Source organism: Petaurus breviceps, unplaced genomic scaffold (genome assembly GCF_028583685.1).
Source record: "Petaurus breviceps papuanus isolate PSGF00001 unplaced genomic scaffold, PetGlider_PUasm1.0 90895, whole genome shotgun sequence".
Classification (NCBI taxonomy): Eukaryota; Metazoa; Chordata; class Mammalia; order Diprotodontia; family Petauridae; genus Petaurus; species Petaurus breviceps.
Window position 1 is genome coordinate 36,166,611 of NW_027187372.1, and position 21,482 is coordinate 36,188,092.

The window sequence follows — 21,482 nt, forward strand, 5'->3', positions numbered from 1 at the left end:
TTGAAGATAATTCATATATTGGCCAATAGCTGGAATAAAGTATCTGGGAACCCAGTGCAGTCTCCAAACAACTCCGCATTAAAGGCATCTGGGTTTAATAAAACTAATAAATCAAACACTGTTAGGCGGCACCTCCTGGCTGTGTTCTAGGTCTATAATTGGTGCCCGTGGAAAAGAAAAGCATGAGAATCTGGAGTCAGCAGAGATGCCACTAACCTCTGATGAGCTGATTGGGCTCTCACAAGGGTTCTGTCCTTGAATTGTTTGGAGAGGAAGCTTATCTAAAGTACAGCCCCTTGCTTTTTTTAAAAGTGCCAGGTCGCCTTTCTCCAAAAACAAATTAGAATGCTTTGCTCTCCACAGAAAGCCCCAAAGACCAGCGAATAAGACTCAAGAGGAAGTGATCAAGGAGCTTAGTTATTTAGCCTAGAGAAGCAGAGACAGTGGAGGGGCTTTTAATAGTCTTTAGGCCTATCACGGATTATTATATTTTAAAAAAGAGTAAAGAATAACTGGTTTTCTCCTGGGGAGGAGCAAATGGAAAAAGGAAGTCTAATAGAATATATGCTCCTAGAGGACAGATACTATCATATTTTTGATCTTTATGTCCTCAACACCTAGCACACAGTAGTTTCTTTATAAGTGCTTGTCAATTGACTAATTGTTTATAGATTGATAGGCACAGAATATGTGATCAGGAAAGCCTGTGGAATTATCTTCTCTGGTGGAAATGTGAAAAAGCTATCCTTCTGTCTAAGATCATTCAGATGAAATACTCCATAGAGGTAGGACAAAGGACTAAGTAACCTTTTGGATCCCTTCTAATATAAAAAATGGATGACCCAAAGCTCAGGGGTAAGTCCAAGCAATGTGTCTGGCTCCTAGCATAGGACCTTCCACATTTAGGTCCTTAATAAATATTTGTTGAATTGAATTCAATTTATAAATAGAAAAACAAAGCCAAGATCTCAATAAAGATTGAACCTGAGTCTCATAAGAGAACCATTGGTCCCTACAGAAAGGAGTTTCAAGTGACATCTTTAGTCATCTAGCTCAATCTCTGGAACAGCTTATATAACCTGAGATTAGGATCAGAATTGGACAGAATCCAGAACCTCAGAGTTGCAAGGTTTCCTCCAGTTCAGGCTGTACCAGTATTCTCAACAAATGGTCATCCAGGCTTGGCTTAAGTCCTTCAAGTGAGTGGGAACCCATTTCCTCAAAAGGCATCCTGTTCAACTCTTGGAAAGCTCAAATTCTTCCATTTTTCTATATAACATGGAGTCAAAATATGACCATCTACAACTTCTGCCCAATCTCCTAGTTCTTCCCTGTTAGCCAGGCAGAATAAATCTATCCCTCTTCTACAAGACAGCACATCAAATATTGAATATACCCATCAGATCTTCCCTAAATCTCATTTCCAAACTCAACTTCCTCAATTCCTTCATCTGACATTTATACATGATGATTTTTGAGGCCCTTCATGAACCTGACTCCCATGTTCTGGATTCTCCACAGTTCATCAATATCCTTCCTGAAATGTAAAACAGCTATATATAGCCCTCTTGTTATAGGAAGCAGGCCCTCCTTAGGATGAAGAACCAGAGAACAATGGACATTTGGTGAATCACTTCTTAATTCCCTGACTCATGTCAGAAACTCTTCCACACTGAGGTGAGGAAGTACTTGAGATAGATAGCTGCTTAACACTCAATAAAATGAGTTCACAGATCTTGGATACAGAGACTAGCAATCAGCACTGATTCCAAGAGAAAGAATTATATTGTGCTCTCCTCCCCAAATTCCACTTCATCTGCTCCTGAATAAAGAGAATAATCTCTGGGGTGGCTAGGTGGCACAGTGAATAAAGCATCAGCCCTGGAGTCAGGAAGACCCGAGTTCAAATCTGGCCTCAAACACTTAACACAAAAACTAGCCATGAGACCTTGGGCAAGTCACTTAACCCCAATTGCCCTCACCCCCCAAAAAGAGAGAATAATCTCTAGTATTTTCTAGCAAGATAGTATATCTCTGGGTACCTGGGAGATTGTACCTGTCTCTAGAAGGTAAAAAACAATAATAAAAACCTATATAATGATTTACAGTTGATACGTTTTCCTTACAACCCAATGAAGTAGTTAGTGCCATTATTATGAGGTAGGTAGTACCATTTCATAGATGAGAAAACTGAGGATCATAGAGCTAAAGTGGCTTATCCATCCCTTGGCCACATAACTAATATGTGGTGAATCCAGAATTCAAATCCAAGTAGAATTTACTTTTCTTTTTCTCCTTTTTTTTTTTGAGGTAGTTGGGGTTAAGTTACCATATAACTGGTAAGTATCTGAGGTTGGATTTGAACTCAGATCTTCCTGACTTCAGGACCAGTGCTCTATCTACTGTACCACCTAGCTGACCCCCAAATTTACTTTCCATTAATAATGTAAGATATAAGCTTTTCTTCTTTTATTAATCTGTGTAGCAAATACAAAGTAGGTAGGGAGAGAATGAACTGCAGTTTAAAGAAAATGACAAATATTTGTGGATGAATATAATTTATATTTGTGGCTTAGTATAACGCAATAATATCGCCTTATACTTTTTATGGTTTTTTTTCTATGTTTTTGTTATGTTTTGCTTATTGAGCGAGAAGCGCAGGCAATCCACATGCTATTTATATATCCTCACAACATCCCTACCAAAAAAAAAAAGTCTTCTTATTTCTGAAACAGTCAACAGTCTAGCACTTTAAAAAGACAAAGGTGGTGCTTTAGATAAACTCCCCAAGTCACCAAACAAGCAAAAACAGCCGTTTAAGCTAGAGGTAACTACAAAAATAATTTTGCCATGTAGATTGGAGGCCAAGATGCTGTAAATCTATGTAGGGAAGCCCTGAGTGGGGTTTCCAAGAGGCCGCTTCTGGCTCCTTCAGTTAACATTCTTATTCCTTGCCACTCATCCCACTGAGGAAATCACATCTTACTTCTTTTGAAAAGATCTTATATTTACTTAACTGTATATGCTGTACCCTATAGTAGAATGTAGGTTCGTTGAGGGCAGGAACTATTTCATTTCTGTCCTTGCATCTCCAGCACAGAATACAGAGTCTGGTACATAGTAGGCACTTCATAGATACCTCTTAAATTGCACTGAATTGAATTTTCATGGGTTGACACTATGGTTCTGTCTACAACAGGGAAGACTGAAAGGTAATTTTCTCTCCCATTTGGCTTCAAAGCATGTACTGTTGAACACTGCAGCAAGAGAGGAGATGAACTAAGCCAAACCGGCAATTCTCATCACTGGTGGACATTTAGAGAGCAAAAAGCAGTGCTACGGGCCAGGGTCACAGTGGGATAAAAGATACAATTGTTATTGTCAAGGAGTTTACGGTCCAGTTGGCCAGACTGGATACATACAGTAAAAGTAAAAAGCCATACAGGGATGCATATGGTGACTTATATGCATGTTATAATAAGAGAGCAAACAATAAATACTGAAGTACAGAGAAGGGAAAAATCACTGTGGCTTCAGGAAATCCTGTTTTACAAAGGAAATAGGACTCGATATGGATTTTGAAGTATTGCAGGGCTTAGATAGATGAAGAATGAGGAAATGGATGTTCTTGACAATTACCAGCCAGGGGCACCAGGCCTGGAGTCAGGAAGACTCATCTTCATGAGTTCAAATCTTACCTCAGACACTTACTAGCTGTGTGACCCTGGGCAAATCACCCCATTTGCCTCAGTAAAATGAGCTGGAGAAGGAAATGGCAAACCACTCTAATATCTTTGTCAAGAAAACCCCAAAATGGGATCACAAAGAGTCAGACATGACTAAAACATGACTGAACAGCAACACATTTACGTGGCACTTTAAAGGTTACAAAGAGTTTTCTTCACAACAATTCTGTAAAGAAGGCAGCACGAAGATTTTTTTGTGCCAATTTTACAGATGAGGTTCAAAGATAAACTCACAACTAGTAAGTGTGAGAACCAGAATTCCAACTTAAGTCTCCTGACTCTCAGTTCTATCCACAGTTCTATCTAGTATGAGCAAAGGCAAGGAGGTGGAAAAACTGTAATAATAACTGATGTTTCTATAGTCTTAAGACTTACAGAGCACTCTGTCTACATCAAAGGTGTAACCTGAAGACCCCATGTGGCCACTGACACTCCCAAGTGTGGCTCAAATCAGATTAAAATGTAGTTCTTATCTGATTTTAATGTGTTGCTGTATTAATAAAAAAAGAAATGTGTAAATATGTGTGGTTTTCTAAGTCAACATATGGCTCTGCAGGGATATTTATGTAGGGTTCATTTCTATTTGAAATTCTATTTAGCCCCCTTTCTATTTGACTTTGACACCACTGGTCTACACCATCTCATTTGATCATCACACTAACCTTTTGAGGTAGGTGTGACAAGTGCCAATATCCCTGTTTTATAGGTGATGAAATGGAAGTTAACAGTTAAGTTGGAGGACTGGCCCATAGTCAGAGAGCAAAAGCTCTGTCAAAGAGAGCCTTCAAAACCATGTCTTTCCTAATTCTGAGTGTGGCACTATTTACACCCTACTAGGAGGGAAGTGAATGAATCACTTTGGTGGGAGCAGAGTTCAAAGGGGGGAAGAGGAGGAATTAAAACTTCAGAGACAGATCAGAAGTCAACAATTGCCCTACATATTTGCCAGGAAAACTCTACCTCAGCAGCAGATTATTGTAATAACCAAGACTTATACATCATCAGATTCATCTAATATATATATATATATATATATATATATATATATGTGTGTGTGTGTGTGTGTGTGTGTTTGAAAACAATACTAATAATACTTGGCATTTGTACTGTGGCTTTTCCCTTTGCTACAGAATTTTCACATTATTCTTTTCATTTTATCTTCCAAGGTGCCCTGGAAATTAGCCAAGGCAGGAATTATAAGTCCCATTTACAGATTAGGAAACTGAGACCAATAGAAGTTAAATTACTTGCCCAGGGCCCTGTAACAGTGCCAGCACCAGGATTCAGGTTGTATTACTTCTCCATGTGCTTGGATTTACACCACACACACACACACACACACACACACACACACACACACACACACACAGGAAACAAATGTGTTCCGCTGTAGCCATCTCACATCGAGGCTGCACACTGTAAGTAATGGCTGTTTGCAGAGAACATGGGGCTCCTGAGGAGAGGGCTTTATAATAGCCTAAAGTATTAAGCTAATTAGTGCCTGGGAAATTCCTCGAAGAAGGCATTATAATCAGGAGCCCGGCTCTCTTTAGGGGCTCCCTGCACAGTAGGTGATTCTGTAAAGCTCTTCTTCCCTGTGGTGCAGAAATCATAACTACAGTTTGTTCCGATAGAGAGCTGTGTATGGCCAGGGCCCTGAATAGGAAAAGAAATTATTTCCGTTTCACAGGGGACTGGCATTTGTCCCACAAACCAAATGAATTCAGGTTTTAACTCCTACTACAGCTGGCTACATTGGGCAGGGAAAGGAAAAGAAGAGCAACACTGGATAAAAGTCTAGAAAGAGGTTGAATGAATGAATGAGTGAGTGAATGAATGAGTGAATGAATAAATGAGTGAGTGAGTGAATGAGTGGATGCATGTATGAATAAATGAATGAATGAAGTATTTAATAAGCATTTACTACATGCCAGGTACTGTGCTAGCTTCTGCGGACAGAGTAATGAGATGAGATGGTCCCTGCCCTCAGAGAGCTTACATTATAATAGAGAGATACAAAACACATGGATAGTCAGGGAAGGGAGGTTTGGTCTCAGTGGAATCATAGAGCAGTCTTCTATCCTGTGGATTCCAGTAGCAATGGTAACATTGATGTGGTTAGTATTCCCAGAGCAAGAAGGGGAAAGGGGGTAGGAAAATAGGGAGTATCACGTGGCATCAGGACAGATGGCAAGAGGTCCAAGGAAGCCCCGGTTATGAGTAATCTACAAGCATCTATTGAGCACCTGCTCAGGCTGGAGGGGAGATGAACATGCTAAGAATTTTGATAACAATATTTAGCTCTTCATTTTATTTAGCTAACAAGCTAAGAATATTGAGTTAAGTGAGTTAACACTCACTCACTCAACCAATCAGTATAGTGGGCACTTAGCAAATCTTTGCTGAATCAAATTGCCCCCAAGCCAAGAGAAAAAAGACAAGACCCAAAATAATCTATCTATCCCTTCCAAAGGCTTTATCATGGTCCAAGGTTAAGAACAAAGGACAGTGGTTTGGAGTTAAATAACAGCCCAAGAAGGCATGCAGGGTATACTCATGGGGTCCCAGGTATGTATGCTAGATTCACTCACAAAACACACGAGACTCAGAGGAACTCCCCACATGCCAAGGCAAGATTGATAAAGATCACACAGCAAGGTCTAGGGGCCAATTGTAATCCCTTTTCTAATCTCAGGGAGATTGGAAATAGCATCCCAGTAATGCAACCGAATGAGAGAACATCACCCCACTATTGCAGCTGCCACATATATCTGTGATAGGATGAATTATAGAGATTAGTTGGGCCCAAGAATTACTACTCCAGTTTTTGCTTGGTTCTCTGGATGGCCCTTCTTAAGGGGAAATAGCTCAGGCTCCATCAGCCTCCACAGGGAAAGGTTTAGGAAGATGTGTGCTACCACCTAGCGGTCAGAGAGCAGACCCAGGAAAAGGCCCCCTGAGGGATTAGGCAAAGAGATAAGGCACTTCCCAAAGGTATTAAAGCCTTCCCCAAACCACACTGTACGGGGAGCTCTGTTGGAGGGCAAGCTAAGCTGAATGACAATTCTCTTCTAGTCAGCTCTGACATTGTTACTTTCCTTACAAAATAGTTGCTCCAGGAGATGATGAGAAAGAAAGGAAAAAAAAAATCTTTATAACATCTCTGCATTTCAGCACCCAGATCTCCATAAAGAAACTCTCACCCAGGATTCCATGTAGTGCAGCTTAGCAAAGAGCCATCTGACTTTCTATTAAGTGTCTGAAGGCCGTGTGGTATAAGAGTAGAGAAAATCCTAAAGTCAGAGTTCCAAGAGTCAGCTCAGCCACTAAATTAATTGTGTAGCCTTGGGCAAATTCATTCTCCTCTCTAAGCTTCACTTTCCTCATCCAACAAATAGGGATACTGGACCAAATCATCTCCCAGCTCTAATATCCTATGAATCGTATATGGAGAGAGGTCCATTGGTTGTCAAGCTAGCAGCAAACGCCAAATCCCTTCGGATTTAATTCCAGAGGTATCAGGCTCAGCTGATCAATTTGGTTGGGAGCTTTTTAGTACAGAGACCACACTAGACAAGGTCAGTTGGGGAGGGGGAGATAAATGAGAAAGGATCAGATTCAGATGACCAAAGATACCAGGTACTTATAAATAAGGACAGTGTGATCAAAGCAAAAGAGACAGGAGGTGATCTGCTCATAGCAACCCTCCATTCCCAGATGATGCTGTTTTGACACTTGGACAATCACTCCCTGTGTCATAATGTCTTTATCTTTCACTTGGCAGTAGATTGTGGACACAGAATATTCTCTGCTACCAACTGTGCTCCCTACGTCCTCCTTAGACCTCTAGTTCATAGAGGGACAGGCCATTTCTCCATATTTTTAGTTATATTTTGATAAGCCACAATGATTTTCTATATTAGGATCATAAGGTTGAAAGGTACCTTCAGGTGACATCTAATCCATTCTCTCAACCAAAGTCTTCCCTGAAACAGTGATGGTGCTCAACCATTTCCAAAGATGGGAGCACTTCCAATAGCATGACAGCTAAATCAGAGCTTATTAGATCTAGATGGTATTTTAGTGTCCTCATCTGTACAAATGGAGATAATAGCATGAAAATAAAATGAGTTGTCAAACACTTTGCAAACTTTAAAGTGCCACATAAATGGTTACTATTATTATTATTTAGACATCAAATGACCATAGACTCATATGATTTAAAATTGCAAGAGAATTCAAAAATATTCTAGTGGTATGACCCTTTCATTTCATAGATATGAAAAACTGAGCCCCAAGAGAGATTAAGTGACTTTCTTATGATAAATTACAGCAGAGCTGCTGATCTCAGAAAATGAGTTTTTTTTCACCAGAAATTCTCTGAATAAATGAAATCACAGGTCCAGACAAAAACACAGTAACTCTAAGAAGTATACAGTACAAGTCATATTTTTACACATCAGCAAAGTTCAGTTTAGAAAAATCAAGAAACTTACCCAAAGTCACATAGATGGGACATAGCAGAACTGAGGCACAGAGATTTTTTGACTCTGTCTAATGCTTTTCCTAATCCATACTGACCTAAATTGCAAAAGTTCTTCTTCACAGAATCAGATTCAGAGTTCATCTAAGCCAATCCACAACTGAGTCGGCATTCAATTTACAACATAACAATAGTTAGCAATTATATAGGTCTTTAAGGTTTTCAAAGTGTTTTACAGATATTACCTCATTTGATCCTTACAACAACCCTGGGAGGTAGGTATAGGGATGATGAGTGAAGTTAATAGAACAGTCTACTGTCCTGTGGATGCCAGTAGCAATTGTAGTATTGACTTGGTTTTACAGAGGAAGAAACTGGAAGACAGCTGTAAAGTGACTTTCCCCAGGGTAACATAGTTTATTGAAGCTAGATGTTGAACTCAGGTCTTCCTGAGTCCAAGTCCAGGATTCAATCTACTGTGCTACCTACCTACAACATACCAGACAACTATCCACCTTCCTCTTGAAGACCTTCAGTGATAGGAAACTAAAACCTGCCTCCCAATAGAGCCTATTTTACTTTGGGACAGTACTAGTTGTTATGAAATCTATCCCCGCTCTTTTATGTTGTGCTTTGGGGGGTGCAAAAACAAAAGGGGGGAGACTTTCTGAGAAGACACCAATATGATCATTTTAGGACTCCTATCTACTTTTATAATAGGTTCTGTCCCTAAACTGTGAATAGTTCTCTACATCTCTCTTAGGGAAGGTCGACCCCTGAACTGATTTGTCTGGGAGCCTCCCACTTGGTTTTATGGATTTTTTAGATTTCCTTCAACCATCTTGCTAATTTTGTTTTTAATTTCATTGATCTTTTGCTTTAAATCACTTCCATTTTGAAATATATCTACTTCTACCCCCTCTCCTCACTACCTAGAGAGCTATTTCTTACAATGAAGAATAAAAGAGAGGAAAAGAATGCAATTTAACAAAACTAACCAGCACATCAATGGAACCTGGCACCATCTGCAGTGTTCTACACTCAGAATCCCCCACCTCTGCAAAGTGGGGAGAGAGGTTCATTTTCTCATCTTTTTTCTTGGGTCAAATTTTGTCATTATAATTATGCCTTCCTCATTTTGTTTCAAAGTTAGATGGTCTCCAATGCTGAAAATTATTTCATTCAAGCAGCTGCTCAAAGTGAGGAAAAACCAGCTCCCTGGATGCGTGGGCAGCTGGGCTCTAAATAAAATGTGCACTTTGTGGCCAGAGGTAGGGTAGTGTTGTCTCTAATTGGTTATATGATCAAGGCCCTAACTCATTATGATTTGTAAACTGTGGAAAGAGCTTTCAGAGGGGGCAGCCCCACCACCTCTCCCTATTCACCTGGAATAAATATGGCCAGGTCTCAGGTTATTCAGAATGGAGTCGTTGAGTTCAATTTTCTAGGTCGTTTATTTTCCCTGCTCCTCGGGTCACTGAGGTGTGGGCAGAGGTTTTATGAGATGGAGAGTTCTTGTGCCGTTCTTGGCACAGAATGGGCTGCTTCATATAATGAAAAAGGAAAGTCAGGGAGGGAAGGGGTGAGGTTGGGAGAAGCTAAGGCAGGAGCCCCAGTGGGCTGCTGCCAGCAGCCCAGGGTGGAGCTGCATCTTTGTCCTTTGACTCACCTGGTGGGTTGGTGTTAACACCTGGGCAAGGTAAATTAAGCTTAATGTGGGCTGGGGTAAGGAGGGGAGAGGGAAACCCAGTTTAATCAGCTATGGAATTAGGAGAAGGACTTTCTTTGCAGGGGAGATTTTTTGAAAAGTTCTTTCCATCTACAAACCCAAGTCAATCCTAGAGGAATAAAACGTTACAGTTATCTACTAAGCATGGTTAATTCCAAGCCAAGGGAGGGAGTTAGGACGCATATGAAGGCTTATCCTTCCTGTGCCACCTAACCCAAATGTGGGACCTTAGCTTAACTTCTTGACCTTTGTGAAAGTTCTCCTAATTCCTTATCTGTAAAACAAGTTGGGGAGTTGAAATGGAAGGACCTTAATGTTCTTTTTAACTCAGGCTACCATTCTATAATTAATTTGAAGAAGGCATGTAGCAGAACACAATCATCTCTGGGGCCTAAATCTTGGTCTCAAAATGGTTTCCATTCCAGTAAAGTGAGGGGATAAGTGCATGCATCTTGTCTTAACAATCTGTAAGGAGTCATAGAGTTGGGGTATCCTTTATCAAGTGTTCATTCAACAACATTTACTGGGTTTCTACTAAGTATTACGTGCTATGGTCAGTGAGACTGAGGAGAAGAACTTGCATAGAAAGCAAAGACAGTTTATAACTTAACAGATAAGTCTTTGAAATACTTAGGGGAGTGAAACTTAAATCTGGCTGCAAGGTTTATAGCTGAGGTGGAATTTGAATCATTCAGTGAACCAATAAATATGTATTAAGTGTCTACTATGTGCCAGGTACTGTGCTAACTGTAACTAACACTGGAGATACAAATAGAGGCAAAAGATAGTCCCTTCCCCTGGTGCTCACAATCTAATAAGAGAGGCAACAAGCAAACAAATATGAATAAACAAGCTATATACAGGATATAGAGGAAACATTAACAGAGGGGAAGAAATGGAATTAAGAAGGATTGGGAAAGTCTTCCTGTAGAAGGTGGGATTTTGGTTGGGGCTTGAAGGACCCTAGGGAAGCCCACAGCAATCTCTGCCTCAGGAGGAGGAGATGAGAGGGGAGAGAGCATGGGGGATAGCTTGTAAAAATGCCTAGAGACAGGATATAGAATGTCTTGATTATGGAACAGCAAGGAAGCCAGTGTCCCTGGATTCCAGAGTATACAGGAAACTAAAATACCATCTAGATCTAATAAGCTCTGATTTAGCAGTCATGTCATTGGAAATTGTAATGGTAATGTAATTTTGAACTTGAAGATCCCTTTTGTGTTGGAAAAAGTAGCAGGTACTTAACCCTTAGTAACTGATCAAGCCTCTGATTGGGGGAACAGAAGGTATGAACTCCTGCCCCTTGTTACTGATGTAACAGGAAGTTCGTTGAAGGAAGTGAAGTAGGTAATACTGTGTATATAAAAAATCCCCAGAGAGGCACAGTCAGAATTTCCTTGAGACTGAGATCTGATGGCAGAACAGCTACAGAAAAATGAAGAACTGAGTCCTGAAAACTTGTGATGGTGGAGCTTCTTCTGAACAGGATCCCAGGAGCCCAGAGCCAGGAGCCCAGGAGCCCAGGAGCCCCAGAGCCAGGAGCCCAGGTGACTGAAGCATGACCAGGATGCTGAGACTTTGTTTGTGGCTTGGTTGAGCCTTGAATTCCTTTGAGCAGAAATGGTGAAGGAGCTGACATGGACCAGACCCTGTGAACGCCGGTGTGGAGCAGGACCTCCCCAGAGAGCTGGTCAAGGAACTGGGAGCTCTCTGCCAGTGAACCCAGGTGACAGTCTGTTGAATCCAGGTAGAATCTGGGACCATGAAAGGGGATCCAGGGAATCTGAGAACAGGCCCCAAGTCAAGATGAAGAAAAGACCTCTCCTTGGGTACTGAGTAATTATGGAATTATACTTTACTAGTGACCTAAGGAGTGGAGGATTTTGTGTATGATACTTAGTAAGACTTTACTGAATAAGTGACTGATTACACTTTAAGTACTTTGACTATTGTTACCATTAGTGACTGATTGAGTTAATCAAGACTTTGCCCCAAGAGTGGAAGACTTTGACTGAGTACTTTGATACTACTGATAAGTGACTGATTGAATTAACTTAAGAATGACTATTTTGTGACTAATTGAATTAAGAGTGACTATTTTACTTTGAGACTATGTTGTGAATATTATATTGTGATTTTCTGTGATAAGTTGAAATATGGTGAATGCTATATTTTGAATTATACTGTACCTTGATTTTCCATGGATGTTTGGCTTTTGTTATGGAATAGAGTGATCACTATACTGAGTAATCAGAACCTTTAAAAAGCTGTTCACAGTAGCAGTTCCTCTGGAAAGCTTCTGTGCATGGCATTACAGAAGTGCTCCCATTGGGAATGATTGAGTACCATCACTGTTTCAGGGAAGGCTTTGGTTGAGGGAATGGATTAGATGTCACCTTAAGGTACCTTCCAAAATGTGTGTGTGTATGTGTGTGAGTGTGTGTAAAAAGACTGGAAAGGTGGGAGAAAGAGTTAGGTTCTGAAGGGTTTTGAAAGTCAAATAGGGGATTTTGTACTTGATAGGAAACCACTGGAGTTTATTGAGTAGGGCAGTGATATGGTTGAACCTGTGGTTTAGGAATCAAGATCTTCCAACCTCCAAAAAACCAGTATTCTATCAACTTGCCTTTTTCCTAGAAACACAAATGGCCATATTAGGTAGAATGTGACATTTGTTGCAAGAGGGATCCAAATATAGGATGTCATTAAACCCAGAATGACCATTTGTTTGACTGAAAGGTAGCTTGTGTCTAAATATCATCATCACCATCATCATCATCATCATTAGCACTTTACATCATGCTTTAAAGTTTGCAAACCACTTTAAAATATGTCATTTATCATTATTATTATTATTCCCATTTTATAAATGAGGAAACTGAAGCATGCCAAGGTTAGGTGATTTGTCATGGGTGGCCCAGATAATAAGTATCTGAATTGAGGTTTGAACTTAAATCTTTCTGACTCCAAGGCCAACAGCCAATCAGCAAGCATTTAGTAAGCTCCTACCCATGTGCCAAACAATGTGTTAGGATCAGGATATACAAAACCAAAAATGAAAGAGTTCATGCCTTCAATGGGGCTTATATTCTGTGGAGGAAGAAACACAGACATTATATAAAAATATAGACAAAGTAAATGCAAGGTTTTTTTTGAAGTAAGGTGGAGTGAAGGGAGATAGTGGTGATTCCCACTGAATATAGATTCTGGGCTTTAGTTTATTATTATTCATAAACTTTGTGATGAACTTTTAGAAGGGGAAATCCCACAACTTTTCCTATTAAGAATTAAGAAAAGAGACAGAGAGAGATAATTTGAAGTTCTCTGTGTGTGAGGGAGAATGGAAGCAAGGAATCAGGGAAGATTTCATGAATAAAGTGGCATTTTAGACCTGGAAGGATGAGTAGGATTTTGTTAAGTTAATCAACTAACAAGTTGTTACCAATTAGTGACTGATTGAGTTAATCAAGACTTTGTCCCAAGAGTGGAAGACTTTGACTGTGTACTTTGATACTACTGATAAGTGACTGTTCGAGGTAATGGGAATAAAAAGATAAAAATAAAGTAATCCCTGCCCTCAAGAAACTTACATTCTATTGGAGGAAACAACATGCACATAAATAAGGGAAGGGAACGAGAGCGCTATGGGCTTGGAGGACCAGAAAAGTAGTGCTTCAGCTAAGTTTTGAAGGAAACAAGATTCCAAGGAGCAGAGGTGACAATGGAGTACATTTCAGATATGGGCTCTCCAGTGCAAAGGCATGACGATGAGGTGTTTCATCTGAGGAACTACAGGAAAGCCAGTATGGCTAGGCCTTAGCATATGAGAAGGGGAGGAATGGATCCTAAGACCAGAGAGGTGTGTTGGAGATAAGTTGTTAAACATTTTAAATGCTAAACAGAATACTTTATGTTTTATCCTGGAGGCAATAGGGAGTCACTGGAGCTAAATGAAAAAGGGGGTGGCATGGTTAGATCTGCACTTTAGGAAAATGACTTTGGCTACTATATATGTGTAGGTGATGGGTTAAAGAAGAGAGAGAGTTGTGAGGCAGGGAGACCAATCACAGGGCCACTTCAATGGTTCAGGTGAAGTGTGATGAGGTTGTAAACTCGGGTGGAAACCATTGGAGTAGACAGAAGGAGTTGGGTACATAAGATGTTGTGGAGGTAAAAGCAAGGATTTGACAGATGAATGGGTTTGTGTGAATTTTTAAGCTTGGAAAACTGGCAGGACCCTGGTACCCTTGGAAGGAAAAGGGAAGTCTGGAAGAGGGTTTGTTTGGGGGAAAATATATAATGAGTTCAATCTTGGACATGTTGAGTTTGAAATGTCTGTGGGCCATCTGTCCAGTAGACAGATGATGATGGGCAACTAGAAGGTCAGAAGAGAGATTAGTGATGGTGAGAGTCATCTGCAAGTAAACTTAGGGGAAATAGGAAAAAGGGAGAGCATCCCAGGTAAAGAGAATTAGACAGAAGCATAAAGCTGGGAAGACAAAATGGTATGTTTGAGTTTTAATTTGCTAGAGCATTGGGTTTATTTCAGGTGAATAGTAGGAATGAATGGATAGATGGATGGATGGATGGATGGATGGATGGATGGATGGATGGATGGATGATGGGTGAAAAGTGTCCATTAAGTGCTTACTATCAGGTAAGTGCTATGATAAATGATGGAGCTATAAATTAAAAATCAAGATCTCAAGGATCTCATTCTCTAATTGAGAAAGAAAATACCTAAGTTCAGCTACATGGCAAATGGAAAGAACTTCAGATCCTGAAGTTATAGCAGAAAGACTGATGGCAAAGCCCAGAGATCCTTAAGTTATATCAGAAGGTCAGATGACAGTACAGGGGTCTTCAAGGCATAGAGTCAGGATGGATAATAAGTTCTGGTGATCCTCCTTCTCAACAGAAGGAATAATTGATAGTTCCCATATCATCCAAAGACAGATGAGAGTCATAGTAGGAAATAATAGATCAATGTTGGGTAGTGAAAAGAATTCTGAAGTGGGAATCAGAAGATTAGGGTTTGAATCTTGACTCTGCTTTTTATCACCTACGTAACCTTGTGCAGTTTGGTCCTCAGTTTCCTTACTTGTAAAATGAAGTGTTTGCACTATATTATCTCTAAGTCCCATTGCAATATGTCTAAACTAGGAAGTAAGTTATAAAGACTGTTAGGGTCAGCCAGCCTGTGGAAGAACTGGAATACTAAGTCTAAAGGGAGTAGACATTACTCAGTAGACAACAGATAGCCATTTAAGTATTTTGAATAAGTGCTAATTGAGGAATTTCAAGACCAAGGGGGAGAGCTTGATCAAGAGAATCAAATGTGGCAGAGAGATCAAAGAGAATGATAACTGAGAAAAGAATATGGGTTTTGGTTATTTGGTCATGAAAGGTCTAATCTTTAGCAGAATTCCAGGTTCCTTTAACTAGATAGAGCCGTCATTTTGTTCTTCCCCTGCCTTTGAGCCCAGACACATAAAACTGATCTAAACTTTCAGAAAGGAGAGTCTTCATATTACTACATTTGCAATCAAGTCAATGTGGTTATCCTAGAAAAAGCACTAGATTTTAAGGCAGAAGGTTTGGGTTTGAATCCTGTATCTATTCAATGAATGTTTCTCAACCTCTCTCAGTTTCAGTTTGCTCATCATTAAAATAGGAGCAAGATGATCTCTAAGGTGTCTTCCAACTCTAAATCCTATAATCCATTTAGTTCTGATGTCTAAGCTAAGAATTTTCTCTTGTCCTTTGCATTCTCTGTATACAGGTAGTCAAGTCAAACCCATAAATATTTATTTGATATTGTGCTAATTACTAATAAAAATAGAAAAAGAAAAAACTCTCAAGGAATTCAGTATGATGGGGGAGAAAATATGCAAACAGCTTGGTAGAAACAAGATCTATACAAGATAAGTTGTGGGTAATCTCAGAGAGAAGGCACTAAGATTAAGGTAGTCACTATATCCTTTGAAATATCTCCTGTAACTGTCCCTTCTCTTCTAGCACCTGGCAGTCCCTAGTTAGCTCATTTTTGGACTACTCCAACAACTTTCTAAATAGTTTTCATAATCTCAGATTCCTCTTCCTCTTACAGCTCCTCCTCCTCATCCATGCACATCCTTGCCAGACTAACCTACTTTAATCCCATTTTCTATCACATCAACTTATCACTCAAAACTGAAAATAGTTCCCTATTTTCAGTGACAAGTTGAAACTCCTCATGTTGACTTACAAGGCCCTCCATGATCCAACCTCATTTTACACTATTACCCAAAAGTCTTCATCCTATGCTCTCTGTAGCACCTCCATCTTTTGGATCATTTCTAATTCCTTGGCTTCTATGTCACTGTACATTTTTATTTCTCCTAGCTTCTTTTCTTACCTGTATTGCCCTTCTATCTCCTTTCTATACGCATCATTTCCATTTAGTCCTGAACCATCTTCTCATTTTTACTCTGTCTTCAAACATTTCTTGTGGGTATTCTCCTAATTTTAAACTCTAGCCTTGACCTCTCCCCTGTATTTTAGACCCACCTTTCCAGCTAGCTGGCTATTGTATATCTCTGCATAGATGTCCTGCTGGCATCTCAATCTTAACATGATCCAAGACAAACTCATCATCTTTTCTCCACAGCCTGTTCCTTCTCTGAAATGCCCCATTGTCGTTAAAGATATTGCCTTAACCTAGCTTAAAAAGAAGCCAAACCTTTGCCTTCTTCAACTCCAACCACCTCCTCAACCCCTAAAACCAACCACTTGCCAAGTCTGGTCAATCCTATCTTCATAATATCTCCCAAATTCTACCCCACCTTCTCACTCCCACTGCCACCACCCTAGCTCAGGCTTTCTTGCCCTATTACAATAGCCTCTTCTGTACTAGTCTCTACCTCTCAAAGTCTTACTCTCTTACAATACATCCTACACACTGCTTCCCAGATGAACTTCATAACATGCAGATGTGATCATGTCTCAGTCTCTAATGATACCCAACTGTACAACAGATAAAATTCATATGTTTTAGCTTGGCCTTAAGGAACCTATAACCTCACCTTAACCTGTTTTTTTTTTTTCAGATTTACCTCATGCTACCCTTGTTCATTAGGGGAGGCAGTGTGGTAAAAAATCTGGACTTGGAGTTAGGGGTTCAAATGTGATCCGGGTTCAAATCCAGCATCTACATGCTACCTATGTAAGTTTAGCCAAGTCATTTAACCTACCTGGGCCTCAATTTTCTCAATTGTAAAAAGAGGCAATTAGACTCAATGGCTTTGAGGATCATTTCCAGTTCTACTATTTCCTGATCCTACCTCCCATTTTTCCTCCTCTATAGCTTTAATATCATTCCTAATGCCTAAGACACTCTTCCCTGCCATTTCTATCTAAGGGAATCCCATCTGTTCTTCAAATCCCTGCTAAAATGTTATGTCTTCCATACTGCTTTCCCTTGAATTCCTAAGCCAGAAGGAACCTCTCTCTGTCCCTGGTACTTCCTTAACACTGCATTTTTTCTTTATGTAATACACTTACCATACTCTATTTGGGGTTATAGTTTCTTATGTTTCCACCTTCTCCCCTGCCAGAATGGAGTTAGAACTAGGGGACCACTGTTTTTACAGTCAGAGGACCTGAGTTCAAGTCACAGCTCACATGTTTATCGTATCACTATGAATCTCACTTTCCTAATCTGTAAAATGGGGACAATATTTGTACTCCTTACAGGGCTTTTTATGAGGAAAGTGCTTTTAAGCATTAAAATGCTATAGAAATGTAAGATTAAATTAGCATGGCATCATGACTAGATAGATAGATAGTGGTTCAAAGACAGGAAGACCTCAATTCAAATCCTGCCTTTAATACTTTTTTGGTAGTATAAACCTAGGCAAGACATTTAAACTTTTTAAAAAGTTTTATTGTTGTGTTTTGGTTTTATATTATAAACATTTAAACATTTCCCCTACTACCACAACCCATGAGAGGTCTCTTATAACAAAATAAAATAATTAAGCAAAACTAACAATACAGTGACTTCTTCTGAAATCACATACAAATTTCCAGACCTGTAGCACGCGCACACATACACACACATACACGCACATACACACACACACACACACCCCTCCCTATTTTTATTTTTTTAATTGACAGAAGACCATTTTTTTTTTCATTCCTAATTGATGATATAGAAAATGTATGTGTCATGGGGCGGCTAGGTGGCGCAGTGAGTAAATTGCCGGCCCGGGAGTCAGGAGGACCCGAGTTCGGTTCCAGCCTCAGACACTTAACACCCACACAAAAAAACTAGCCTCGTAACCTTGGGCAAGTTACTTAACCCCAATTGCCCTTCCAAAAGACAAAAAAAAAAGAAAAAGAATTTCCATCTTATAAAAAAAAGAAAATGTATGTCTCACTCCGTACCTTGAATCTGTCACTTTTCTATTAGGAGATGAATAGCATGCTTTATCATCAGTCCTCTGGAATCATGGTACATTGGTCATAGTTCTTACAGATTTTAAAGTTGTTTGTCTTTGCAGTGTTGTTATTGTTATATAAATTTGTTTTCCTGGTTCTGCTCATTTCATTTTTCATCAATATATAGAAGTCTTCAAATTTTTATAATATTGATGTACTGATGTATGAAGTTCTGCTTACTTCACTCTGCATCAGTTCATATATCTTTTCATGTCTCTTTGAAATCATCAGTTTCCTCATTTCTTACAGCACAATAGTTCTCATCACATTCATATCTTTATCTCTTGATTTAATCATTATTTTAAAAATTCATTAGGAAAGTTTATACTTCTCTCACCAGTCATCTTGACTTTTGTCTTGCCACTGCACTTTCAGTGACTCTGTAAGAGAGAGCAAAACTAATGACTTTGTGCAACTCTGCCTCATTTAAATCCAGTTACTCAAAAATCAAGACATCACCCTCCTGATACCATTGGTCCTCTTCTGAAACAAATGACCAACAACAATAACAGCAAACCAATATTGTATTCCTGATATGAATCCGACCTAGTGATAGTGTTTAATCTTTGTGCTATGTGCTAAATCATTGTGCTATGAGGCTATGTTTTAATTTCTTTGCTAATACTTTATTTAAAAGTTTAGGGGCGGCTACATGGTACAGTAAATAGAGCACCAGCCCTGGAGTCAGGAGGACCTGAGTTCAAATCCGGCCTCAGATAGTTAACATAAAAGCTAGCCATGTGACCTTGGGCAAGTCACTTAACCCCAATTGCCCTACCTTCCTCCCTCAAAAAAAAAATCATAAAAAAAAGTTTAAAAGGCAACCTTTCAGTGCCTTAGACAATTCTTTAAAACCATGAGTTTCCATTTATTAAAACGCATACTTTTTGCCCAATAATGGTACTACTTGTTTTTGTCCCAAAGATATTTAAGAAATAAAAAAAGGATCCATATGTTAAAAAAAAATGAGTTTCAGTAAAGATGTTGACCTACATTGGTAAAGGAAGTGTCCCTAACTGGGAGTTCCCTATATTTATTAAGTTGTAACAGATCAAGTCCCTATTGTTGTTATCATGGTCATTATCATCATTTATGTTTGCTTATCTCTTAGCATTTATGATAGTTCTATATTGGCATGACTCTAAGCCATACTTTCCCCTAGCTTGCACAAAATCTCAAAAGACTAGGATGGATGGTGGAAGTGGACCATGAAGAGTCCTCATCCCAAAGCATTGGTGCTTTGCCCCGCTAACTCTGATTCTATTTCTCCCTTGTAGATAGATAACCCTAGGGACAAATATAGCTACATGAAGGTTAATGCTGAAAAAATGGAGCAGTGAATGGAGAATGAAGATAAAAATGGAGAGTGAAGATAAAATTGTAGATCTAAGAAAGTAATACCAAGATCTCCAAACTTTGTAACTGATGAGGGGCTGCCCAAAGGTTACAAAGGAGAGAGGAAGGAGGCAGATGAAGGTGATCCACATGTGTTAACCTACTCTTCAGCTACCGCCCCTCCAAAAAATCTGTTGAAATTCTGGAATCTAAGTATTCTTTGTTTCCGAAATGGAATAGAAAATATTTTTAACTGTATACTTCTTTTTTCCAAAAAGGACCCAACTTTTAGAGTTCTATGTTCAGATTAATTTTTGTCTATCCATACCTTTGCACTGGTTGTTGCCCATGCTTAGATTATCAGTCAATAAGCAGTTATCAGACACATAATATGCATCAGGCATTTTGCTAAGCACTAGAGATACAAAGAAAGACAAAGACGTTGTCCTTTCCCTCAAGAAGCCTACATTCTAATGGGAGAGACAACATGCAAAAAGCTATATCCATACAGAATCAATATAGCATAGTGGAAGGTAACCTCATTTTGCCATCAGGCATTCTAGGTAGGCAAAAAACATTAAACTGAATTGAGCTGAACAAGCCAGTCTCTGCACTGTCTCCTGAACATGCCATACCTTCTCCTGTCTCCATGGATGCCCTTGTGGTGTTTCTCTCATCTGACATGTCCTCCCCATTTCTCTCCCTAGATCTAAATTCTATGCACTGAAGACTATTAATATTGTCCTAATCCATTCCACCTTCTCCTTGTAGCCCCACATTGTACATAAGCATATGGCAGTGCTTCCTAAATGTTTGTTGCTGTTTTTATCTTGCTCTAGCTTTTGCCAGCCTCTCCTTCAAGTTCTCATAGTCATCTACAATTCGTCATGATCATAAGAAATGAGAAAATCGATGATTTCAAAGAGACATGGAAAGACATATGAACTGATGCAGAGTGAAGTGAGCAGAACCAGAAAAACAATTTATATTTTCACATCGATATTATAAAAATAAAATTTTGAAGACTTCTATATACTGATGAAAAATGTATGATAGTCTTATCTCACCAACTAGAGTAAAAGTCTCTTGGGGTCAGGGACCATGCTTTTAACTTGTATCCTCCCTAGCACTACAGTATTTTCACAGTGACTGTCAATCAATAAATCAATTAAATATTTATTAAGTGCCTAACATATTAGGTACTGCATTAGAGACTTAAGTATAGAAGGGAGATCAGGTTGATGTATAAATACATCTTCCTTAGTATCAATTTGATGGATTTCAGATTCACATCTGAGAAGTTACAAATGCAAGTGAGATTACTTGGCTTCTTGCCCTTTGTAGATCACTAGACAGGTTCCATGTGAGAATTCTGCCCTTGCTGTATATTCCTCCTAGATTTAGTCCTAATGTGTCAGGGAGACCCAGATAAGGGAGGCTCAAGTCCTATCGGCCCACAGAGACATTTTCCTCCCACACACTTGTCCATACCCCAGGCAAAGCTGTGAAGAAGGCCAAAGTCAGCTTGAATGTTTTCCCACAGTTTTCTCTTCTGCTTTCCATACAACCTAGGTATCTCTTATGTGTCTCCTTTGCATGACCTAGGTCTCTATGGATCATCTACTTATTCTACTAGATCAGGGCTTCTTAAACTTTTTCCCCTCTTCACTCCTTCAGCATTTCTTAAACTGTGGGACCACGACCC

General features: G+C 39.4%; 2 long non-coding RNA genes across 8 annotated transcripts in view; one reads left to right on the forward strand and one right to left on the reverse strand.

Moving 5' to 3' along the window:
• The window catches only part of LOC138151250 (uncharacterized), a 364,336-nt gene that overhangs the window by 242,639 nt on the left and 100,215 nt on the right, over positions 1-21,482 (reverse strand). For 2 of the 7 annotated variants that reach the window (XR_011165770.1, XR_011165774.1), the window contains one exon: positions 17,911-18,822. The exons of the other annotated variants lie outside the window; for them this stretch is intronic. This is a non-coding gene — a long non-coding RNA (uncharacterized lncRNA). Of the gene's footprint in view, positions 1-17,910; positions 18,823-21,482 lie in introns of those variants that run through there. 7 annotated transcript variants of the gene reach the window in all.
• On the forward strand, positions 9,820-20,766 carry LOC138151251 (uncharacterized). Its single transcript, XR_011165783.1, has 3 exons — positions 9,820-9,928; positions 17,047-17,162; positions 20,617-20,766. It is a non-coding gene; the product is annotated as an uncharacterized lncRNA (long non-coding RNA).